The sequence below is a fragment of the Rattus rattus genome, chromosome 7 (genome assembly GCF_011064425.1).
Source record: "Rattus rattus isolate New Zealand chromosome 7, Rrattus_CSIRO_v1, whole genome shotgun sequence".
Classification (NCBI taxonomy): domain Eukaryota; kingdom Metazoa; phylum Chordata; class Mammalia; order Rodentia; family Muridae; genus Rattus; species Rattus rattus.
In genome coordinates this window covers 105303453-105331068 of record NC_046160.1, presented here as the reverse complement: position 1 = coordinate 105331068, position 27616 = coordinate 105303453, and positions in this window count along the sequence as shown.

The window sequence follows — 27616 nt, the reverse complement described above, 5'->3', positions numbered from 1 at the left end:
GTCAGTGCTCTTAAACACTGAGCCATCTCTCCAGCCCCTCTGTACCACTTTTTAAAATTTGGTTATTTGGTTTGTTGGTGTCTAACTTCTTGGGTACTAGCCCATTGTTGGACAAAGGATTGGTGAAGATCTTTTCCCATTCTGTAGGCTACCATTTTGTTCTATTGATGGTATCCTTTGCCTTACAGAAGCTTTTCAGTTTCATGAGGTCCCATTTATTAATTGTTGATCTTCTTACCTGAGCCATTGATGTTCTATTCAGAAAGTTGTTTCCTGTGTCACTCCCCACTTTCTCTTCTATCTCATTTAGTTTATTTGGTTTTATGTTTTTAGGTTTATGATCCACTTGGACTTGAATTTTGTGCAGTATTATGGATCTATTTTCATTCTTCTACATGCAGACATACTTTTAATCCAGCACTGTTTGTTGAAGATGCTTTCTTCTTTCCCTGTATGGTCTTGGATCTTCGTCAAAAATCAAGTGTCTGCTACAAGTGGGTATACTTTTGAGCTTCAATTCTCTTCTATAGATCAACCTATCTGCTTTTATGTAAGCCAGAATTCTTTTAAAAAGTCATTGAACCTTTAGGGTTTTTTATCATTACATTCCTCAGGAATATAAGACCTTAATTTCACTTCTATATATTACAGTTCTGTTCTTATGATATCCCTAAATCTGGGCAGCTGGAACCTTCTTTGTATCTGCCCCTCTAAAGGGCCATCTATATATTGGTATTCTTACTTCCATACATGTTTGAATATAATTTGTGCTCCTTACAAACTAATCTGATCATTTTACATCCCTTCGAAAAAGTTTCCCTATCTGCCCATGTAACTTGGAATGGAACTAAATGTACCTTATTGGCCATGAGCTCTTAGGTGGCACTGGTAGCTACCAGCCTTCCTATAAAGGGATTTAGTAGGCAGCCTGTTTGCTGTAGGATTTTCCCTTTCTTTTCTGACTGTAGTTTTTTTGTTTGTTTGTTTGCTTGTTTTTTGTTTTTTGTTTTTTTGCCCATAGCTCTGTGCATGTTTTGACAGCTATATTTAGGGCTCTTCTGAACAATGGCATTTGCTATTGCCCAAATTTTCACCTTCTTTTCATTATTTAATCCTTTTTAGCACTGAAACAAACTAGAGAAACTGGTAAGCCATTTCAAGGTACCAACAGTAATATAAATGCTTTGAACCCTCTGCACTGATGTTTACAACTATCTATGACACCATGGGGAAGTCTTATTCTTTCTTGATCAGATAATTGCCTTTTTACTTTTCCTCTTAACTGATCTCTGCTCTATATAATGACTCAGTCATCATTTGAGAGGAATATTACACTATAGTGAGTAAGATCCAGTGTATCAATCATTAGGCAAATGCAAACCCAAGTCATAGTGAAATAACTCTTTGTACTCACAGAGCTGTGCTTTATTATACACAAATTGGGAATTGCAAATTTTGACCATGAGGATAAATTGAATAATTTTTCATTCTTTGGAGGATTATAAAATGGCAACTCTGGAAAAGGCTAGTCCATGTATAATTAGTATATGAGCTATCAATTATACTTCTGAGTATGTGAACTCAAAAACATGGAAGCAGAGATTAATACAGATATTTAGATATTCTTTTTCATAACTGAACTGTTTCTTATTGCCCCCCAAAAAGAAGGAAAGATAGAATCAATCCATGTGTGTATGGATAGAAGAATGGTTAAGCAGAATGTGGTAGATGCAGAAAATGGATCATCGATCAGATGTTAATAGAAGGGAAATTTGAGCACATGTACTAGATCCTGAATAAATCTTGCATATATTATTATAACAGAAATAAGCTATGTGCAAAAGACAGTTAATTTTCTTTTGATTCCACTAATCTATGCTACCTAAAGTAGAGAAATCCATACAGAATGTAAATGGTTATCGTCCAGGAATGGGAAGACAGAAGAACATAGAGATGTCCTTTTGTGCATAGAGAGTTTAGGATTTGAAAAATGAAAAAAAAGAAACACTTGGAAAGTAGATGATGGCAGCACTTGCATAATAGAAAGAACATTCTTAATGCCTCTGGACTGCATGGTTTGAAATGATAAAATCATAAATCTTATGCTATATTTATTTTTAATAATAATTTATATGGACAAATAATAATGTGTATATGATATAAAAGTAGAAAGAAAGTTGTCTCAAGGAAGGGAGAGGATTAGCAGGAGGCAGCTCAGAAAGGGATGGAGAGGGATGGCACGTGCTTTGTTAGAAAGATTAAGAGCATTATATACTTATATGGTAACATGCAGATGAAATCCATTCATATATATAGTGCTAATAAAACAGAATGTTTTCTTCATACATTTACATTCTACTGAAAATACAGTGATTGAAGAAGAACTGAATGCCTAGCACAGGGCACAGTGTTAAATATTTTGGTAACAATCTTGCCACAGCAATTGTCCTCATTTCTCTCTCTACACATTGTGTTTGTCATTATAGTCTGTGTTGTACAATAAATTTATGTTCTCTGAGGGAAAGAAGGTCAAGACTAATTTTTTCATTTGATTCTGGTTTCTTAAATGTTACACAAAATGCTGGTCATAGAGTCTCAATGAATATTCGTTAAGGCACTACATTAATAAGCCAAGAAGAATATGATTGGATGACATGTATATTCATGTATTTTCAAGTGATTACTCTGTTTTTACTTTGATGTTTAAGAGTGGAATCCACCCCACACAGTTTAAAATACAATTGGAAAGAGAATAGAGAATCATGAAATCAATCCACTACATGTCCCTTGGGAGAAGTTTCCAGTGTAAAACTAGAGACAATACTGTAACTTATGTTTTTGTTCTGGATTCAAATGAATGTCTCAATGTGCCTGAAGAACTGTCATTAATGTCTGGGTTGTGGTGGTTAAAAGTCATGGAGAGTTCACATTCAGGTGACTGCTGCTTTTAAAACTTCTAGAAAAAATTTCATTAACCCTTTAAATGCCTCTACACTTACAGTTCCTCATATAATGACTGATGAAGGCAAGCAGATAGACTAACTCTTTAAGCATTGTGTTAACTATGGACCTCATTGCTAAACTAAAAAGTTTATAAAGGTCTAAAAATTCACCATGGAGAAGAATAAGCAGGGACCAGAAACAAAGTGGCGGCATCTTTATGGTTTTCCTTCCCAACTCAGCACAGCACTTAATAAAGAACAAAATGAAATATCCAATTTTGAACCTGATTTCACAAAACAAGACACAGATATTTTGATATAAAATTATTTGAGAGTTAACTCTTTTAAAGTCTTGCATGTAATGGCAAGCTTTTTCCTGTGCTAGAGTATGTTCTTGGGGGCTTCTAAGTATATGTTCTCATGTTCTCTCACTTGTATGTAAGGAGGATATCTTTATCTGATCTCTGGAAGAAACAAGGTCACCAAGGGTGCTGTTTCAAATCCTTAGCAGGGATATGAATGTGTGTGCTCATTCATTAGCCACCATTTTAACCTGGTAGGAAATATACCCTAGTGTGCATCTTCTTCCATACTGAGTATAAACTGCTTTACCATGTACGAAACGTCACTACCATCAAGGAGCCATTGCTGGCTGCATCCTTCACTGTATAATGAATGACAAGGGCACCAAAACAGGATCTTTTTATACGCACATGTTTTTGAATCATTCTGCAATACTGAAGATGGGCCAATAATGCTTCTTGGTTTTAATTTCAGTTGCCATATAAACACCGTGATATATGATCACCAAATAATGTGGTAGTATTATGGTTTATATTTTAGAAAGCCTCTATATAGATTAAAAATTTAATTATGTACCCCACTCCCCAAATTTACACGTTGATTAGTAATTTCTAAAGGTTTGTGGGCTTGTGGCCAATAGGGCACGATAAATCCTCCTCCAAAAGCTGTGGTTCGCCTGAGGGAAGAGAAAAGAAAGAGCTCCTTCATCATTTCTGTTATAATGTTATTCTGTTATAACAGGGCATCAGAACATACATCAGGAAGTGAGCCTGCAGCGCACACTTAGTCTATCTGTGTCTAGTCATGATTTCCTCAGACTAGAATGTGAGGAAAACATTCATTGTGCTTATGAAACACCCATCTATTTTGTCATGATAGTGATGGATGACAAGAATAGTCAGACCTCCATGATGTTTTCCATACAAAATGAACCATTCTTCTCCTCCTCCCAGTACCATGCAAGGCTTCCAGGATTCTACATCCTTCCTCACATATGGTCTGACAAGGTACTTCTGCTTCTCTTCCTGTTTCATTTTCTTCATGCTTCTTTTGATTCTAGTGTTTCTGACAGAAGTGAGCAGGTACCACATTTTGGGTTTCATTTACATACCTGATGATTAGTAATGCTGTATATACAAAGGGATTGTAAACAAAATTCAAAATATCAAAAAGAAAAAGATCAACAATAAATGAACTTTTGGGGTATCACCATCCCTGACTTCAAGCAGTATTACAGAGCAATATTCATAAAAATTGTGTGGTATTGGTACAGAGACAGGCAGATAGATCAGTGGAACAGAATTGAAGACCCAGAAATGAACTCATATACCTCTGGTCACTTGATCTTTGACATAGGATCTAAAACAACCCAATGGAAGAAAGATAGCATTTTTAACAAATGGTACTGGTTCAACTGGAGGTTAGCATGTAGAAGAATGCAAATCGATTCATTCTTTTCACCATGCACAAAGCTTAAGTCCAAGTGGATCAAGGATCCACATCAAACCAGATACACTCAAACTAATAGAAGGAAAAGTGGGGAAGATTCTCAAACACATGGGCATTGAGGAAAATTTCCTGAACAAAACACTAATGGCTCATGCTCTAAGATCAAGAATTGACAAATGGGACCTCATAAAACTGCAAAGCTTCTGTAAGGCAAAAGATACTGTCATTAGGACAAAATGGCAACTAACATTTTGGGAAAGGATCTTTACCAATCCTACATCTGATAGAGGGCTAATATCCAAAATATACAAAGAACTCAAGAAGTTAGACTTCAGAGAGCCAAATAACCCTATTAAAAATGGGGTACAGAGTTAAACAAAACATTCTCAGCTGAGGATTATCAAATGGCCAAAAAGCACCTAAAGAAATGGTCAACATCCTTAGTCATCAAGGAAATGCAAATCAAAACAACCCTGAAATTCCACCTCACACCAGTCAGAATGGCGAAGATAAAAAAAAGCTAAGGTGACCGCAGATGCTGGCAAGGATGTGGAGAAAGAGGAACACTCCTCCATTGTTGGTGGGATTGCAAACTGGTACAGCCACTCTGGAAACCAGTCTGGAGGTTCCTCAGAAAATTGGACATTCCACTTCCTGAGGACGCAGCTATACACCTCTCCTGAGAATATACCCAAAAGAGACTCCAACATACAACAAAGACACATGCTACGCTATGTTTGTAGCAGCCTTATTTACAATAGCCAAAAGCTAGAAAGAACCCAGATGCCCTCTAACAGAGGAATGGATTCAAAAAATATGGTACATCTGCACAATGGAGTACTACTCAGCTATCAAAAACAATGACTTCATGAAATTCATAAGCAAATGGAATGAACTAGAAATATAATCCTGAGTGAGGTTACTCAATCCCAGAGAAACACACTTGGTTTGCAATCATTGATTAGTGGATATTAGCCAAAAAGCTCAAATTACCCGAGATGCAATCTACAGACCACAGGAAGCTCAAGAAGAAGGATGACCAAAATGCCGATGTTCCCACTCCTTCTTAAAAGGGGAAAAAATATCCATAGGAGGGGATATGGAAGCAAAGTTTAGAGCAGTGACTAAAGGAATGGCCATTCAGAGCCTGCCCCACATGTGACCCATACATATACAGTCACCAAAACTAGATAAGATTGATGAAGCTAAAAAAATGCATGCTGAAAGGGAGCGGGTATAGATCTCTCCTGAGAGACACATCCAGAGCATCTCCAAAACAGAGGTCAATGCTAGCAGCAAACCACCAAATTGAGAATAGGACCCCTTTGGAGGTAATTAGAGGAAGTATTGTAAGAGTTGAAGGAGCTTTCAACCCCATAAAAACAACAATGACAAACAACCACTACTTCCAGCGACTTCCAGGGACTAAACCACTACTGAAAGACTATACATGGACTGACCCAGCGTTCCAACTGTATATGTAGCAGAAAATAGCCTTGTTGGGGCACCAGTGGAAGGGGAAGTCCTTGGTCCTGCCAAGGTTGGACCCCCAGTCCAGGGGAGTATGGGGGGCAATAAGGTGGATGTGTAGGGGGATACCTGTATGGGGGAGAGGGAAGGGAGGGAATGGGGACTTATGGACAGGAAACCGGAAGGGGAATAACATGTGAAATTTAAGTAAAGAAATATATCTAATAAAAAATTTTTAAAAAGAGAACAAAAGAACAACATTTCCACATGTGACAACAGGAACTCCTCCTAAGGACACCATTGTAACTGAAATAACCAGACACCAAGAACAGTCACATGATTCCATTTTTATGATGTATACACAATGCAGAGATTCAGAGAATCCTGGTAGAATAACTGTGCGTAAAGTATAAGGGAGAGTGGAAATATAGTTTCTCATTATTGGTCAGGAAGATTCATTTATACACAATAGAAATTCCAGAGACATGCTGTTCAATGTTGTAGTTCTAATTCACAAAACTGTGTTATGAAGGTGAGTATTTCAGAAATCAGGTGTAACACGGTTCCTTTTAGTATATTCTTCCCCACCATCTCCTCCATCTGGATATACACTTGTTCTGCCTCTTGTTGGAAAACAGGCATATGAACAATAATGATAAAATAGAATAAAATAAAATATGAGATAAACAAAAACAAATGTTTCAGTATAAGACACAAGTAACGTAAGAAAAAGAGCCAAAGCAAAAGCAGGAGAAGCACATACAGATGTAGAAACATAAATGAAACACAAACCTGGAATCCATAATATACATATATAACAAACCTATAGGGTTAAAAACAAGCAAACCAAAAATGAAAGACTTGACATAACATTATGAGACAAAAACTGTCCAGATAATTCTTTGAGTCTGTTTTGTCCTCTTGGCCATAGGCATAGAACCTACACTTAAGAGTTGTCTGTATCTTCAAGAGGAATCGCTTGGGGAAAACTAAGTGTCCATTTGGAAGTGGCTAGCAGATAGAGCTACTTTCTATGCTAAGGATGGGTGTGTGCTCAGCTCCAGGACTTCCTCTGATGCAGATCTGTTTAAGCCCTGTCTATTCGACCAGTTTCTGATGTTTTCCATCAATCCTGCTGTGTGTGTGGGGGGGGGGAACTTATTTCTTTGGTACCCTCTATCCCCTTTTCATCTTAACACTCTTGCAGCCTCCTCTTCTGCAGAATCTCCTGAGCCTCAAGATGAATGTTACATCATCCCATTAGGGAGCAATTTCCTAGCCTGGCTGAAGGTGTGAGGCTCGTTTAAGAGGAGGTTACCAGATCTGCCCTGAAGTCTCTCTAGGACTGGAGACTCAGGCCACAGTAGCTGCAGCTTCTCCAAAGCACAGCATGGGTCCAGAGAAAGGTCTGAAATCATACTAGAGAGAGCTAAATGGGCAAAGTCAGACCCACACAGGAAAAGCCTAAAACTGCCCAGAGAAAGGGGTTGACTTAAAGGTGGCAAAACCAGGAGCCAGCAGCTTGCAGGACGACTGAGCTAGACTGAGCAGCTATAGACCCATGCTGGCCTGAGGAACCTGAAGGTTTTCCTGGAGCTGTGATCGAACTAAAAACACCAAACTTCTGAAGTGGGAAAGTATTAAATTTGAAAACATTAAAATAAAAAGAAACTAGTTATAAAAAATCATAGGAAAAATATTTATTTTGAAAATAAGAAAGTGAAGTCCTTAGGAGGGAGTTAAAGATTAATAAGAAAAAATATTTTCTCTGTTTAAAAAAAGGGAAAATCTGTAGAAGTGGATATATAAACCCCGTGTAGTTTTGTTTTGACTGTCAGCATAAAAATAATTATATGTTCACTAACGATTACAAGCTTATATATGGTCTTTAAGAAAGATTAGACTAAAACAAACAAGAAAAGGCCTGCAAGATGAAATGCTAGATTGGAGGCCATAGGTGAGGGGTTAGAGGATTCTTTAAATCCGAATAAAGAACATTCAAACGATTCTAATCTAGAAGAGCAAAAAGAAAAGTTCCCTATGAGAAAAAGACATAAAGGCTTGAGGAATTAGAATGGTAACTCATAGAGATGAAATATTATGAGTTAAAAGACAAGAAATTGTACATATATTGAAGAGGGTTTTAATGCTTCTAGAACAGAAGGGGATATTAGATCTCCATGAAAGATTAAATGGTGCTTTATTGACTTTAATTTTTTAAATTTAATTGATTGACTCTAAAATGTCAATAAAACAGAAAACACACACACACACACACACACACACACACAGCTGCTGTGCTGAAATAAACTGGATTGTAGAAAGCACTGATGAATTAGATCAACCTAAATATGTGGTAACTTCAGAATGAAAGACAGATAATATGTTACACTGGGGGATATATTTTGCCTTTGCTTCTACAGGAGCAAAAATACTATCGATTCCATGCAAGTTGACAAAAATCAGATTTGTCAGGAAAGACCTCCTAAAGATTTAGGCTGCACCTATGAAGAAAGAAACTAAGAAGAACAAAACAGGTAACGTAAATGGTTGAGCCCTCTATATCAGAACAGCTGTGAGACTGGCTACGACATGAAGAGGTGTTCAGCCAGAGTTTCAGCTATGCATAGCCAATAAGTCTTGCTAGCTACAGAATCCTCAAGACATATCATGCCATCCTTTCAAATGGCATAGATAAAAATTTATACTACAATTTGTTTATATAATCCAAAGTAACTTATAAAGTAAGACAGATCCCTTACCTGCTTGAAAAGAGAGCACAGAATCATCTTTAACTGAATTGTGCACACTGCACATTCGATGCATTTGTTCTTTCAGGAATGTGTATTATGTGTGAAACTTTATATGTTTACAGATGTCAATGAAGTCAATACAGTCCTGACAAGATTCACTTTCAGGGGAGCTCAGACACCGAGACATATTTATTCCAGGATCCTGCTTGACCCTACCTCAGACTGTCTCAATGCTGTTTCCTCAAAAACTGCATCCAGGACACTTTCAAACTGGATAGCTAGATCATTCAACATCACAAACTATTCCAGTCAGGACTTTAGTTAAACCCCGAAGTTCCTAAGCAAGCAGAGACTTGACAGCACATGCTACAGATATCTTTCTTCAGACTGACTAATATACCAATTTGAGGGGGATGTGAGTGCAAAAGAAAAGTGATACCTCAAGTCAACAGGAAACAATTTTAAGGGAAAGAGGTCCCCATTCACAAAAGGGGCATTGATTTTTATTTTGGTTGTTCAATGGGTTTGTTGTTATTAAACAAGGGCTGGTTACAATTTGTTAATGGTTTTAGTCAGGAAAGAAACAAAATATAAAAGGTAAGACTCAAGAATTTCTCTTTTTCTTTTTCTTTCCACGATTCTTCTTTCTTATCTGTGTTAAGAAGACAAAAGGGAGAAGGGATGAAAAGATGAAAAGGTGGTATAGGAATAATAATATAGGAATAATAGGAATAAATGTTAAATTATTGAATCTACTTTTAAAGTATAGAACAACCACTAGTCAAAAATCTTACAGATCTTTGTATATTGATACAAAATTATGTATCAACAAAGGTAACGCTTTGTGAAAACATACTATGTATCAACTTAAGGTATTGTATTAGATAATTCTTTAAAATGTAATGTTAATTTGTTTTCCTTTTGAATGTTGCTATTACAAACTGTTTAGGATAATTAAGAAATGCAAGTTAATAGTTAATCAATCAAACTATGATCATGATTGTTACTAGTCTAGTTTATTGCAAAATTATGTTTTCAAAGTCAGATAGTTGATAGCTAGAGACAAACAATTCAGATATCTATAGATACATAGATGGTCTTCAGAAACCAAAGAGGTCTACAGGAAATGTCACTTAAAGATGTTTTATCATAAAAAGCCATTCTTGACAATCAGACAGGTTTGCTCTGGACAGTACCCTATTTCACTTCAAAGAAGATGATGAGCATCGAAGAACTTCCTTATGGTGTTCACTTCATATGTGACAAGCTAGCCATAGGACAGGAAATTGCGCTTGATTCAACTGCTTATAGTATGCTGTCCAAATTGGAAAAAACAAAAAAACAAAACAAAGCACAAGGAAGTTCACTGCTGAGCTTTAATCAAGATAGAGCAAATAGTCATTCATATTTCTTGCTCTCCAAAATAGCCTATCAGATTTTCTGGGCCAGAAGCCTGAAAATGATGCTCCAATAACACAACAAAATCTTGGAGGATGGTCCAGGAAGCTAGCTTTCTCTGTCATCACATCTATAGTTTTGGAAGCTGCTTACCTGTACTTCCTACTTAGTAGGTAATTCCTTAGTATTACATACTAAGCTGCATACTTAGTAGGTAACACTTATTTCTTCACAGGTCTTTGGTGTGGTTGAAGACTAGATAGATATACTTTCCCATAATGGGGATGACATTAGCTGAAATACCCAACAAAGGGGAGAGAGACAACCTGTAAAGACTATATTCAGAGGTTAGGCACGCCCCCCCACCCCCACAGTTAAGGCTACCTGCCCATCACAAAAATATTAACCAAGAATTGTTTCTGTCTAAAGGAAATGCAGTGACAAAGAGTGAAGCAGAGGCTGAAAAAAAGACCATCCAGAGGCTACCCTACCTAGGGATCCTTCCCATCTGCAGACACCAAACCCAGACACTATTTCTAATGCCATTAAGTGCTTGCTGATAAGAGCCTGGTATTGCTGTTCCCGGAGAGGATGTTGCTAGAGCCTGACCAATACAGATGAGGATGCTTGCAGCCAACCCTCAGACTGGGCACAAGGACCACAATGGAGGAGTTAGAGTAAGGACTGAAGAAGCCGAAGGAGTTTGCAACTCCATAAGAAAAACTACAATATCAACCAACCAGAATTCCCAGAGCCCCCAGGAACTAAACCATCAACCAAAGAGTACACATGGAGGGACCGATGGCTCCAGGTGCTTATATAGCAGAGGATTGCTGTATCTAGCATTGAAGGGAGAGAAAGACCTTGGTCCGGTGGAGACTTGATGCCCCAAAGTAGGTGAATGCTAGGGCGGTGAGGTGGGAGTGGGTGCAGGAACTTCTTTATAGAAGCAGCGGGAGGGGAAGGGGATAGGAGGGTTGCAGAGTAGAAACTGGGAAGGGGGAATAACATTTGAAATGTAAATAAGTAAAATAACCAATAAAAACAGAAAAAAGTTTAAGTTATTTAGTATTTAAGAGGCTGTTTTTAAGTCTAGGAAGATGTTTTAGGTTGATAATGCAAGTTATGATAGAAATGTTAGCTATAATACTCTAAACATACGAAAATAGGTTATGTAATATAGTACTTTCTTCAAGGCTGCCAAAGCATATGGACTAGGCATTATGAATCTAACTCTTGCCTGATAGTTTCATGATTGTTCCTATTTTATAGTTTATTGATGCAAGAGAAATAGCCTTTTATTCAAGTAAACAGGGGGGATATATGGACAATCCCCTGTGTTACATTTGGGAGCATTTCCTGTCAACAAAATCTGTTGTCCTAGTTATTAGCTTAGGCAGAAAATAGGAAGTGGGAGTTCTGATGGGGGGGTTGTTTTCCCTTCCTAGGGAAATTCATGTGTCTGTCCACCATGGACCTCTTCTATTCAATTAACCTCTTTAGGACTACAGATTGTAGCTTAGTTTTCATTTACTTAATGGGTAAAATACAGTATTTGTCTTTCTGGGTCTATGTTACCTATTAAGCAATTTTTATTTCCTAGTTCCATTTATTAACCTGCAAATTTCATGATGTAATTTTTGTTGTTTTCGTTGTTCAGTTTTTTAAATCATCTCAGCAATATTGCGCTGTGTAAATGTACCACATTTTTATTGTCCATTCTTCTGTTAATGGAAAAGAATATTATTTCTAGTTTCTGGCTATTATGAATAAAGCCAAATTTGATCTTAATTTAAGTTTGGTAAGTGGAACCCATCTAGAAAATTATCCATTCAATTTAGATTTTCAGTTTTGTGGAATATGAGTTTTAAAATTATATCCTTAACATTCTCTACATTTTCTGGGTATCTGTCATTATTTCTACCCTCTTCTCTCTAATTTTGTTAATTTGGATCTTTTTTCACCACCATATTTTAGTTAATTTGGATAAAGGTTTATCAATATGACTGATTTTTCTCAAGGCACCAGCTATTTATTTCATTACTTCTTTGTATTGCTTTGTTGTTTTAATTTTATTCCTGCGTTTGATAATTTCTTGCCATCTACTCTCTCTCCTTTTTGATATGACATATTCTTGTTCTAGATCTTTTAAGATGCTCTTGTTCCTGGTGTTTGCAAAAGAATGGACTGAGCCATCTATAAGGAGTTAGTTGGTATCTGTTGCCCTCTCTGTTTCTTAGGAGAGTGTAGTGGTTGTGGTTTGCCTAGAAGAGAATTCTTCTGATATCATATTGGGCCAGATATAGAATGTTTTCCTAGGTATTGTGAGCTGACATTTAGGAGTGTGGATGTTCTAGATATGAGGAGACATGAAGGGGTCCATAGCAGGAAGAAAAGCAGTGTGCATTAGCAGTATCTATAGGCCCCTGGGAATGGAGACAGAGAGGGAGCAGAGGTCACAGCAGGTGGTCTGATACAATGAAGAGCATGAAACTAGGGGACTGGATTTGGAAAAAGGTGAATATGTCACTGTTTTCCTGGCCAGCCTGGCCAGCTGGTTCTAGGGACAGAATAGTTATTGTACCTTTATATCAATAAAATAATTTTCAAAGTATTTTCAAAAATATTTAGCTGGGTATTGTGGCACATGCCTTAATTTCATTCAGCACATGGAAGGTAGGATTAGGTGTATCTCTATATGTCTGAGGCCAACCTGGTCTTCATAGAATGTTTTAGGCTAGCCAGGGCTACATAGTAAAGACTTACTTAGAAGTTATTTTTCCACCAGTGAAATGAGCATCCACTGCTTCGTGAGAGATTGTGAAGGAAGTCTTTAAAAATTGTATTGAGTTTTTACAGTCATGCTCCTGCAAGTGACTCTAGGAAATCATCCCTTCCCCCTGCGTCTAGAAGGAACTGAAGCCTTGTTCTGGAAGAGGGGATGTGTATTCTAAAGAAATTACTAAGATACCAACCCAATCTTTGCCTTATGGCTGAAATAAAGTAGAATTAATTTGAATGGGTCTTACCTCAGGAGTTGAGCCCTTTCCTGAGAGAAAGGACTCTCTGCCTGCTGTTGACTATCATAGAATTAAACTGGGAAGAACTCTACATTGGCAAGCTTTGGATCAACTTAAAAAAAAAAAGGAAAAGAAAAGTGAAAGTAGAAAGAGATCCTTCCTGGCTCAGCCCTCCAGCCAGAAACAAAGCCCCAGCTGTTGGCTTATTTCAATCACAAAAGAGTGTGGTTAGAGAACCCAAATAACAGGTTCAAGTGAGCTCTTGATTTACAGAAGCTGAGACTTAATGAACAAGTTGTTTTAAATGACTGTGTTTGCAATGCTGATGCTCATGAGAAATTTCTTGACAGAGGACTTTCCTAGTATGTATGGTGTCCTGGGTTAAATACCCCGTTCCACAAAATAAATAATAAACAGACTACTTAACATCTCATCTTTTGTTGCAACCCATTACAAACTGATACATAAGAATACGTGAAGATGGCTGCTTATTCATGATATTGGCTGTGTTCTTAGTGAAAGGGACAAAGGACGTCTGACAAAAATTCTCTCCTTAAGGTCTGTGACAATCAGATAGCCTGATAGTGTTTTAGAAGCATCATGTACCTGCCTTATGTAATGTAAAACACAATTTATTTCAGTTTTAAGTGATTACATCATCCTCCCAACCCTTTGAATGCCCACTAGCCACAATTCCATTTATTCCTCAAGTGTAAAATATACATCCATCTGGATAAAAGATAAAAAAAAAATCTGAGTGATTTGAGAGCTGCAGTTAAACAGAGTCTTATTGTCGAACTCGCTGATAGTCTTGGCTGCTGATCTCTCCATTCCTTTCTGTGAGAATGCCTGTGGAGCATGCACCTGCAGCTACAGACACTGATAAGAACGAGTGACACGATAATATGAGTCAGCATCCCTGAACCACACATGATAATGTGCAATTGATAGGACGCTTCTGTTTATCCCCGTGTCAGAGCATAATGTGTACTTAAAGAGTTATAAAACTCACAGTCTTCCAGATAATTGCAGCAGTCTTTGTATCGTGTTTCTTATTAATATTTCAGCCAGCTTTCTTTTTCTTGTATTCTAGTTTTGTTCTCCGACTAGTTTTTTCCTGTGATAGCATGGAAAGGATACACCCTAAAGCTGTGTTTCAGTCCGGAAAAGTCCTATTTGGCTACAGCTTGGAGGATTTCGGTCAGACAGAACACACAGTTAAATCTAGAACTTAGCACTGTGAACTACAATAAAGCATTTATGTGTGTATTTATTAATTTAGAAGAGGATTAACAGCTTTTCATAATTATTATAGTACATTGGTAATCATGGAGAATATTACACATATAACACTACTATATTTGTGTTTTATATACATTAAGTGAAAGTGAATGAATAAGAAGGATATTTTATAAAAAACAAAGTAAATTTGATAGACTCTCCCAAATAGAGTTTTAAGGCATGTGTTAAGACACAATTATTGGAAAGTAAGAATTTCTGGAAGAAAGTGCAATATTTCCTAACCAATTTTCTACTTAAATAATTATGCATATTTTATATCTAAAACCTGTAACGTAAGAGAAAGAAATGAATTTATTCTTACAAAGTTGGCATGTAAGAGTGGTATAGGCATGTATTTAAATAGGAGAGATCACGTGTGCCTAAGTGTGTATGAACATGAATGAGCATAGAAGACAGCTTTCATGTGAGATGTGCTCCTTCATTCTTTCCATACTTCGTTTGTGAAACGGTCTTTCACTAAAGTGATGGGCAATGAACTTGGAGGATTTGCTTAACTCTGCACACTTCAAGTGCTGTAGTTACACAAGCGTGCAAACAGCTACTACCTCAACTACCATGTCCAGTTGGGAACAAAATCTCAGAACCTCATGCTTTTACAGCAAACATGTTGCTGACTGAACCATCTCTAAAGCCCACATTTTTACATGTGTGTATGTGCATACATATGCATATGTATCTGCATATGCCCATACATGTAACACAATTATATATAACAAATACTATATATACGTAATATATAATATGTTTGACACATGTATACAGGTATGTATGTATGTATGCATTTACATATTATGTTTATATTATATATATTAATATATTTTAAATTATATTGGAGATTGGACACGAGATTGGTTGTGTAATTTGACACAGGAAAGCTTTTTTAAAAAAATTAGATAGTGGTATTTTATTATAGAATATTTCACTAGCTGCACTGTTAGAAACGTGCACGTACCTGTGAATGTCATGTGGATAGTTACCAAATGCAAGACAGTGTTAAAAATTTGGGTAGGCAGAGAGAAGTTTATGAGAAGTGTGAAATAAGGACAACAGCTGAGAATACTTCCACAATTAGAGTTTAATTATTGAAAGTTTTAATTGTTCAGACATTTCTTAATAAACTTTGTTGTCTCACTGTCAATAATAGCACTGTTTATCAGTAGTGGATACTTGGAGTTTGAAGTGCTTCCCTATATGTTATTTCAAGGAGGGATGATTTCCTTTAAGAATAGAAAAAAAATGTTTGTTTTTGCTTCTGCTGAAGGTCACCTTAGGCTGTTGAAATGGAAAGCATTTTTATGCATCCAGATTCATTTATTTTTTTGGCTTGAATATTTGTAGCAGAGAAAAAGCACCAATTCCACACTGTTTACTGCTGTGAACAGGTCCAGTTGCCCGTGGGTGGTCTAGAAAGTGGTGAAGCAAAGGCTCTTTGCACAGTAAAAGAAGCTGACCATGGTCTTCCAATTTGGGTCCCTAAACTGTAATTGCACAAATTGGCACAATTTCCATGGAGAGAATTTAGTTTGACAAACTCATCATTTTGCTTACCAGAGCATGATTCTATCTAAGAATATATCTCCTATGTGTGGAGAGTAGTACTAAAATTAAAAATACATATTACTTTTAAATTTCATTTTAAAATTTTAACTTTAAATACAATGACTGGGTCATCAATTAATGAATAATTGTGAATTTTAAAAATTATTCAATATGGAAATAAGATAGTATTTATGGTTACGTAAGTGCTAAAAAAGATTAAAATATGTAGACTAGAGAGTGTAAAGTTAGATTCAGGTTAAATTATTGCCCTGAAAGTGCAAATTTTTGTATCTAGAATATATATGAAAATATTTCTTCTTTGGGGAATGTAAATTTAAATATTCTGCTCTATATAATTTTAAGCCTAATATCTTTAATATATTTCATCTAGCAATTGTTTGTGATAGTGTATTTTGCATAAATTGCTCCCTGTCCTGGCCATTCAGAGATAAATATGATATACCCAGTGGTACAGGCCAATGGTAGAAAACACCATGCACTCTGATAGAAATAGAAACTAAATAAAGGACGCATGGTAGCCAGATAGGACACCTTGTTTTAATCTACCATTTCTCCAATGTAGAAATGAGAGGGAAGAATGGTTCACTTCCCGGCAGTTAATCATATTCAGGGCCCTTGTACAGGTTGGTTGCCCTTGCGGGGTGGCTGACTATGCAGGAATTATTATTATAGATGGAGAACAGGATGTGAGAAGGGGGGACTCTGGAGTCCAGTAGGCTGAGTGTGATTCCCAGGTCAGCCCTTATTTCCTCACTGTGTGACCTCAGCAAGTAATGAGCATCAGAGTGCAGCACGCCTCCATGGCAACACCAGGGTAGTAACCACGGTAACTCATTATGGAGAGAGGATTAAAGAGGTGATTCACATAAATAATGTAGGACACTGAAGTGTTATTAATGACTATGTATGGGCTCAGTGCTGCTGATTCTTTATAAACATTAAAGTAAAAAACTTGCTCTATCATAACATAAGAAATTCAGAATACTCTGCATAAGAAACTACATAAGCATTTTAAATATAGATCTGGCTAAAGAAAACAATCAACCTCTAACCATAAGGAAGTTAGGAGGAGGATTCAAGTGACAGGTAAGACCAACAGACTTAATTAGAAACTAATTAATTATAAACATTAGGATGATTAATATTTTTTGAGGCAAGGTCTTACTATGTAGCTGAGACTTGCCTGGAACTTATTATATAGTTAAGCTGGTTTTGAGTCTCTAGTCCTTCTGATTAAGCTTTTTCAGTGCTAAAATTATAGGCATGTTCATCAATGTTTGGCATCGTCTACACTGGAAATTGTATTCTTACAAGTATCTCTAAAGAATTACACTTAATAATCAAAGGAATCTACTGAGATTTATTTGATTGTCCAGTTTACAATTAGGATAGTGAAGTCCAGACTGGTTAGGGGATCTGCTCTTGGCTATATAATTATTCACGTACAGAACAAAATTTAGGCCTAGTACCTAGTACCAGGATGGGCTTGAACTCCTGAGATACACAGAGATATGCCTGGCTCAACTTCCTGACTGCTAAAATTAGAGGCATGCACCAATGCCCAGTTCTCATTCTTCTTTTGAAGGACATTTAGATGGTCTCTAGTTTCTGGCTAGATGAATAAAGCCACAAGGAAAATAGGTGAGCAAGTGTCCTTGTGGTAGGATGGAGTAAATTTTTGGTATGTGTCCAAGAATAGTATATTTGGGTCTTGAAGCAGATCAATTGCCAATGTTCAGAGGACTGGAATACTGATTTTTCCAATGCTGATTTTTTTTGTAATAGTGTACAAACTTTCACACCCACCAACAATGGATAAGTGTTCCCCCTTTCCTTAGCATCTTTGTGACCACACGTATAAGCTGTAACTTGTCTTATTGATCTTAAACATTCTAGTACTGTTTGATATACATTTTCTTGGAGGGTGTTGAATAGTAGTTCTTTTTTCATGTGCTAGATTCTTTTTTTTTAATTTACTGGATTTTTTAAATTTATATTTTAAATGTTGTTCCCTTTCCTAGTTTCCCATTAATAAGCCCCCCATTCCATCCTCCTCCTCCTTCTACATTGTGTTCCCCTTCCACAATCATTCCCCCTCCAGCCCTGACATTCCCCTACACTGGGGGCTCAAGCCTTGGCAGGATGAAGGGCTTCTCCTCCCACTGGAGTCCAGCAAGGTCATCCTCTGTCGCATATGCTGCTGGAGCCATGGGTCTGCCATGTATACTCTTTGGGTAGAGGTTTAGTCCCTGGGAGCTCTAGTTGGTTGGTATTGTTGTTCTTATAGGGTTGCAAGCCCCCTCATCTCCTCCAAACCTTTTTCTAATTCCTCCAATGGGAAATAATTAGCTCTTTGTTTCTCGTCCATCTGATCTTTCTCCATTGGCTTCTCTGCTTATTTATGTAGCCCATTTTAAAATTAGTTCACTTGTTTTTTTACATCAAGTTTTTCATGTTCTTTATACATTTTAGATATTATATTAGCCCTCTGCTAGACGGTAAAATAAGTGGTAAAAATCACTTTTCATTCCTTTAGGAATGAAATTCCTTTGTACAGTTGATTGATACTTGAACTTGTCTAATAGAACTTTGTAGAGGTGATTGTACTTGTCAATAGAACTTTTTCAGTTTTATGAAGTTCCATTTATTAATTTTTGATCTTTGTGCCTCATCAACTTGTGATCCTTTCAGAAAGTCAGTCACTGTACCTATGCATTCTGCATTTTCCTTTCTATCAGATTCACTGTATCTGGTTTGTTTGTTTGCTTGGGATCTTTTTTATTTTTTTGTTTTTTCTTGTTCTTTTTACTGTTGTTGAGGTCTTTAATTCTATTGAAGTTGAGTTTTGTGTGATAGAAATTGATCTACTTAAGGTCTTCTACATGTAGTGATCGATTTGACCAGCAACATTTGATAAAGGTGCCGTTTTTGTTTAGTATTTATTTCTGGCTTCTTCTACAATAAAGGTGTCCATAGGTATATCTTTGTTTGAGTCTTCTATATTTCTATTTCTTAATGTGTATATTTTCTTCTACTACATAACTAATGTTGGGTTTTAGTTGAGTGTGTGTGTGTGTTGGTGTCCATAGGTAATTTTGATTGAGTTTTGAGTCTGAGATGGTTTTGATAAGATGCTTCTAGGTAAATGATTCTTGTTTTTATTGTTTAAAAGACTTGACCTGTTATATTTTTTCACCACTTGATTCTATTTATATTATTTGTTTCTCCCCATTTGATGATGAATGTTTTTTGAGTTAATGTTTTGCCTAATATTTATCAACTGGGAGTTCCCATAAGGAAGTTCTAGTCAATGTCTTGCATTATGTTGAAAAAAAGTGCTTTTATTCCTTGCAATTTTATCCCTCTTGATTACCTTTTGCAAGCTTGAAGTTCCTCTCTCAAATACTGTGTTGAATAGGACCTTTTACTGAATTTTTTTAATGATGATGTTGATGTTGTCAAATTGGGTTGTTATTTGAGGTTTTTATCAAAGGACCTTTGTTTTTGGGTATTGTTTTATCTGAATCTAATGAGATAGTCATGTTTTCCTTTTTTTTCTGTTTGTTTATATGGTGAAATATAATTATCGTTTTTCATATATCAAACAATCCCTGAATCCTGAAATGAAATAACCTTGATCAGGGTAGATGATGTTTTTGATATGCTTTTGACTTAGATTTGCAGGTATTTTATTGAGTATTTTTGGATTTATGTTCATAAGGGAAAGTAGACTAACTTTTCTTCTTTTGTTGGGTCTTTGTGTTGTTTACATATTACTATAACAATTGCCTTATAAAAAATTAGACAATGCTCCTTTTGTTTCTATTTTGTGTATTAATTTGAGGACTATTGCTATTAACTTTTCTTTAAAAGTCAGAATCTTTGTTGAAATCCTCTGGCTCTCTATTGGGGTCCCCATACACAATCTGATGGTTAGACCCACGTATCCTCATCTGTATCAGTAAGGTTCAGGCAGAACCTCTCAGGAGACATACTCAGGCTTCTGTCAGCAAACCCTTCTTGGCATCAGCAATAGTGACTGGATTTGGTGGCTGCATATGGGATGGATCCCCAAGTGGGACAGTCTCTGGATGGCCTTTCCTTTGATCTCTGCTGTACTTTTTCTCTCTCTATTTCCTCCCATGAGTATTTTGTTCCCCTTTCTAAAAATGACTGAAGCATCTTCATTTTGGTCTTCCTTCTTCTTGAGCTTAATATGGATATCTTTGTCTTTCCTGTGGGGTTGCAACACTCTCAGCTCCTTCAGTTCTTTCTCTAACTCCTCCACAGGGGTCCCAGTTTGATGGTTAGCTGCAAGCATCTTAATCTGTATGAGAATGCAATGAACATGACTAAGTGCTAGAAACTTGACTAGAACCACTTTCATTGTTTTTCAAAAGTTTAGGTATGCTGCATCTTCATTTTCATTGAATTCTAGAAAGTCTTACACTTCTTTATTTCTATCCTTTTCACTGGATAACAAGTTTATTCATGAGTTTCCAAGCTTTCTATTTCTTCTGTTTTTGTTGATATCCAGGTTTAGTAAATAATAATTTGATGGGAAAAAAGAAATTAGTTCAATTTTCTTTTATTTATTGAGACTCACTTTTTTTTCTAGCTATGCAGTCCATTATAAGAAAGTTTCATAGGATGTAGAGAAGAAGCCAAATTCTTTTGTATTTCAGGAGATTGTTCTGTAAATATCTGTTCAACCCATTTGATTTATAACTTTATAGAGTTTTTAATCCAACAATTTGGCTGCTCTGGCCAGGGATCACATCCAAAGACTTTCTATGTCTGTGTGTTCTGGCTGGAATAACGCTCCTTTAATCCTCTGGCTGAAATACAGACACACCCTTAGTGCACAAACTATGAAGGTAATGTAGAAGGAAACAGCCATATTTGTGTGCTTTCTCATTGAGGGGCACTAAAATGATAGATCAGAGGAATATTTGATAGAAAAAGTCAGAGAGGGGATGAGTCCGACTCTCATGAGAACGGCACAGTAAAGAGAGGCAATTTAAGAGAGGAGAGAATAGACAGAGACAGAGAGACACACAGACAGAGAAAGAGAGAGACAGACATACAGATGAGAGAGAGAGAGAGAGAGAGAGAGAGAGAGAGAGAGAGAGAGAGAGAGAGAGAGAGCAGACAGTTATAACAAGTCCGTTTTACAGAGACATGTTGCTGGTGAAGATAGAATGAGTCAGAGAATGAGGATCCAGTATATTAGCACACATTGCCAGTTAGTTTTAGTCCAACAAGAATAATTCAATCAGAAGCCAGTTTGAAACAATCAGCTTGTAGAGAAGATTGAGACACAACAGCAAAGCTGAATCAGCCAGCCAGAGTTCACAAAAAGATAGGAAGTCCATTCAGCAGTAAACCTCTGAGAAAAAAAAATTACATCTGGTGAATAAAAGTCACTTTTACATGTAACATTTTTTAGTTCCAGTGTTTCTCTTTTTTAATTTTTGCCAGGATGACCTGTCTGTTGGTGAGCAGTTTATTGGTTTCTCCCACTATCAATGTGTGAGAGTCATTGTGTTAAGGTTCAGTAAAAGGATTTGTGATTTAGTGGGCTTCTTTAAGGGATTATTTATTTTCTTTTTAAGGAACTCTATCATATTCATAAAGTCTGTTTTAATGTCTTTTTCTTTGCTTCAACTGTGTTGGAATATTCAAGGTCTGTTCTGGCAGGGTAGCTGGTCCCCAGTAGAGATACATTTCCTTAGCTGTTATTGTGTGTTAATCTGGTGTCTACATATCTAGGATTGTGACAGTGATAGGCATAGGTTCTGACTTCTGGAATTGTCATCTTTGGTAAGTGTCCCCCACCCCTCTGGTTTCTGTTTCCTCTCTGAATTTTCAGGGTGCATGATGCCTATGCTTGGCCTGGTGGGAAATTTTCTTTGAAACTGATAGTTATGGCCTCTTGGGGTACCAGATAAAATGTGTTTCTTGGTGTTGTGAACTCACACTATGAATGGGGATGGGCTAAGGGTATGAAGAGTTTAACTGACAGAAGGAGAACAATGAATTCAAACCAGATCTGCTTCTTTCTTCTCCTTGAAATAGTGGGAGACACTCCCAGAGGGTCTACTTTAGTGCTGGAGAAGGCTTAGGGTTGGGATCTAGAGAAACATAAAGAGAGGTGAAGGTCTACCATAGAATTACCTGCTTTCTTGCCAGGAGTGGTCTGGGGATTGGCAGGAAGTGCCTGCTGGCTTTGGGTGCTTGGATAAAAGAGGTGGAGAAAGGGAGGGGGTTGTTAGAGAGAGAGAGGATCTATAGAACCCACAGCACATGTGGCAGGAGTGGGGGAAGGAGGGTGCAGCAGGTGTTTTCTTGCAGAGATAAAGATGAGACTGGAGAATTGGATTTGGATGGGAGGAGGAAGTGACGCTGGTCTTCAGTCAGATTGCCTATTTTCCTGGCCTGCTTAGCCAATGTGTTCACAAGGAAGACCGGCTGGCATTGGATGCTAAGATACTGGGTTGAGATGGGAGAAGGCAGAGACCTGTGAGGTCCACTGGAGATGGATTCTGAGAGGAGAGGGAGAACACATTGTTTTTTTCCTATGTAGAGGAGGATGTGACCTGGAATATTAAGCCTAGAGGAGTAGAAGGAGAGGTGTGAACAAATCCACAATCTGCCTACTTGTCCTTTCAGGAGCAGCTCCTGGGTTAGTAGGGGGTGCCTACTTCATTCGTGGACTAAGACAAAGCAACCAGCCAGATGAGGGAGGTTAGAAGGAAAGGAAGATCTGTGGGATCTGCAGGAGATGGGAGGCAGGGAAAACTGCCCCCCATACTCTGCTGCAGAACGAGTCATGAGCTAGGTGATTGCTTTCTTTTTATTTCAAGTGCTTCCTGTCTCCCCTCTTCTAAGAAGACCCATTCCTAAGTTAAGGTTAAGTTTTGTGATTTTATACAATAACAATTAAATTTTAGCATCTAATTTCTTGAGCATGTACTATTTATTGAAAGAGAATTAAGAATTATTTGATTTCTCTTTCATAGAGGTTTCTAAAGAAAATATAGGTTAAAAAGCAATGCCTGAAATGGTTGCAACTTGATTTGTTTAACATGTATCTGTACTGTACCCAGCACCTATGTGTAATGAGGGACAATGCACACACCATCTCTAGTTTATCATGGAACTATAGCATCAAACTCCAATTTATCTCAATTTTAAGCTCATGATTAAACCTTTATTATATTCCCTTATTGCCCAGTTTCTTTGCTTATCTTCCAAAATAACCAAAATTAATCACAATAAAATGTTAGCATATTGTTAAACTCTATGGTGCAGCCAGCTTTTTAAAATGCAGTTTCATTATCCTATCTAATATATTGATTTTTGTGATAAAGGAATGGGAAACAGAGTGTAAACTCAAGAAACTAGCACAGACAGGATGTGAAGGTGCTTCATTGCTGTATGTGATGTATTCTCATTCTTAGGATACTCCACCCTCAACACAGACAGCATTCTTTATATGAGTCCAAATGCACAAGAACAGAATCTCAGTCGTTTACTTCAGATAGCAGGTATTTCATCGGTTTGTAGCTGTGGCCTTCCTTGTAGTCAGACTTTCTCATTGCCAAATTCAGGATTTTGTCATACACCTTCAGGGGCAGCACAGCAAGGGTCAGAGAATATATTGTTTCAGGGGTTTTCCTTTGTGTTTCTACATATAAATGACAATTGTAACTTCTACAAGTAGTTCCTGAACAAACATGTTTCCAACCAATAGGAGGGAGTGCAGGGTTCAATCCTATAATATGCTCCAAAGCAATGAGGAACATATTTTCATGGAAAGGTCTGTAATAACAATGAAATAATTAAAAAGTAACTCATTTAATGTTATACCAATTAAGAGACTATACAAATCCATGATGTTTCTAATGGAGATTATTTTTGTTACTTTGCTTCCCTTTAGGGAAAAGAGGTTTAACTTTGCATTTATTTATAATAAGGTGCTTCTCTAAAGTGTCTTGATAGTTGACTTGTAGTTATTTCAGGTGTTGCTGTTGTTGTTGTCATTATTCTTCATTTTTGAGATTGTTTTGTATTGACAATGTTTCTCCCTTCCTTCTATTCCGAGCAAATGCTTCCATATACCTGTTCTTAAACTCCTTCAAACTTATGGCCTCTTTTCTCATTAATTGTTATTGCATGCACACACAGATACACACACACACACACACAGACACACACACACACATACACACACACACGTGCATGCCTGTATACAAATACATATATAACATATATACGCATACATTTCCAAATGTATCCCATGGAGTGCATATATTACCTCTTTGAATGTTTTCTGGATTCACCACTTGCACTGGATAAGCAATTGGTGTGCTCTTCTCTGGGGAAGACTATTTCTTCATTCCAAGCTTTCTTCAGTTAGCTATATATAGGGTTCTATGGACCTACCTTTTGGTACAGCTGATGCCTTGTAGAGTTTTCGATTTCCTTTGCGTATCTTGACCTTGACTTGACCTTGTTCAATTCATGTTTGGGCGGTCACCTTGGTGTGACTTTATTGGTGTAATTTCTGATGATACTAGGAGACATAGTTTCACAACAAAGTCCCCAGTTCTCTGGCTTTTATAGTCTTTCCACACCATCTCCCTCAGTGTTCCATGAGCCTATGTGTAGTACCATTTTGTAGATGTATTCACTGCAACTGTCCTGCATAACTTTGAGTATTACTGGTTGTGGTTTGCTATACTGGGCTTCATCTGTGCAATCTGTGGTCTGCATCTGTTTCCTTGATGTGAGATAAGGATTGCATTCACTTGTGTGCATAAGGACAGATATTTATAGACAGTTGTTAGGGAATATGCTGGTTTGGCAAATTAGTGTTATAGATTTTCTTCCAATAACAATGATTTCACTTGCACCAATTATTTATCCAGGTGTCTAGTTCTAGGCACTACAGAAGAAGATAGGAGGAGAGTAAAGGGGAATAGTGGGACATAAGTGATTCATGTGGGGGAAAGGAAAAAGAAGAGGGGGATCTTTATTGAATTGGGATGGAAGCAAATACATTCAGAGGAAGGATGTAAGCAAAATAACAATGGATGGCGGAAATAGCCATAATAATAAAATATACTATTAAACAACACCCCCAAAGCACAATTCATGTAATTCAGTTTATAAATATGCATATATACTTTTAGTAAACTCTTTTCATCTAGGTGGACCATGCTCCTACAAAAAATGAAAACTACCTGACAATGTCCCACTACCAAAGGTGAGACATTCTCTTTTGAGTTGTTGTCCATGGTTACCTAGGATACTCCAAACCATGCGGCCTATTGCTCATGCCCTTGGTTATACCCTACAGATGGAAATCAAGTCCCTATTGCTTTAGACACCATGCATTTCAGAATCAACACCTAGAGATAGCTGGGCTAGAACAGATCTGGATGACGCCTTCCTGAGTGCTTGCTTTCATGGTGGCTGTCTGTGTTATTCAAGTTTCCAAAGGAGATAGACAGTCTTTTTTATCTTTATATTCGATCTCCTTAAATCTTCATAGATATTAAATAGATTAAAAATAGATGGTTTGAAGTTCATCCGTCATATACTTTCTCTGTTGACTCAGTTTATCTTCTCTTAAAATGGCATGAGGAACATGTTTAACAAGTGTGAGGCTAGGGAGAACTGTGCTTGAGGCACTGTTTTAGGCACCTCAGCTCTCCTGTCCTGAAAAGTATAAGGCATTAGTTTTTAATATGAGTTTCCTTCACGCGTGGTTATTTTTCACTGTTATCTTCTCCTTACTGTATTTACTGACTTGCTTACTTTTGAGTTGTAAAACATTAGGGCTGGTCAGATCATTCAGTGAGGTACTAAGCCTGACATGCTGACTTTCATTCTCCTTACGAATTACCTGTTGGGAAGAAAGACCCATCAAGCACGTTAAGTAGGTACACATATTCATGCACAGCCAATAAATTTAAAAAGTTGTTATAGAAGACATTGTTCAAATAAACATTGGAGTAATCACTTAAGTTTTCTGAATAAGTCCCTGGTAGAAATTTCTTCCTAAGGGTTTAAGATGCAGAATCATGTACACATAAGTTATTGTCTTATCATATTTAGACTTATTATTTAAACAACCTCACAACAGCTAGAGAACTGATTAGAGTAGTGAAAAGCATTCGTTGCTCTTGAAACAGACCTGTGTTTTGATTTCTGTCCTAATGTGGTTGCTAACAGCCCTCTGTAAATATAGTTTTAGAATATTTGACTTTCTTGGGAGCTGTATGTACAAGGTACACAGACATGTATGAAGGCAAACTACATATATATATATGTATATATGTACATATATGTATACATATACATATACATATACATATACATATACATATACATATACATATATATATATATTCAATTCAATTCTGATTGATAGATATTTGATATTGGAAAGGTGACAGGAAAGGTGACCTGCCAGGCTAGAGGAACATGCTTTCTGAGAGCTTAGCAGATTACAGAAGCCTGTACACAATTCACCACCCACCTCACCATGAGCAACAACTTATATGAGAATGCTTAGAATGCAAGTAATCAGGGTCTGAAAGTGACGTACAGAACTACATTGGGCTTGATCAATACACGATAAGGTCTGTGTATGGCTCTAATATAGGTGTTTTCAGTGCACGTTAAACTTCTTTTTCTACACATTCCCCTCCCAACTTTCCTCTTTACTGCTGCTGTTTCTGAAGGACCCGACAGCCATTATATGTTCACCATTCTGATTTTCGCTTGTTAGAATAGATTTGACTCATGTTGTCTATTGTAGTATTTATATCCCCTCATTTATATCTTAAAAAGCAAGCCACAATGCAATGTCATTTGAAATTCCCAGTTCTTAGTTAGCCTTATATAACAGAGAAAAGGCCTCATGTGTATATGTTCTAATCCTATGAGATTTTAGTAATTAGGATCAGGGTTCGGGACCATTGATTGTGTAGGACCCTGTGGAGGACCCTGAAGTTTTGTGTTTATGAAATCTATTTTGGAGTTTGGAAATAGCTCAGCAAAGTACGCCATCAACCCTGAGGTTTATATCCAATGGACCTGTGTTATTAGTCTCAGTGTTGGGTATTTGTACTCTTCATTATGGAATTGAGTTGGGCTACAGACTGAATATTTAAATTCATGTGCTAAAATGAAACCAAGATATAATGTTCTTGCAAGATAAGACTTTTAAACATATTTTATGCAAGCGCAGCATTCTTGGTGGGATATACCTAAAACAAAGAATTACAAGCCACAAAACAAGCTTTCACTAGAGATTGGATCAGCTTAGGTTCTGTTCATAGATTTCTTGGCCTGTAGAACACAAGGGATTAGATTCTTCTGATATGAAACCAACTAATTGATGGTA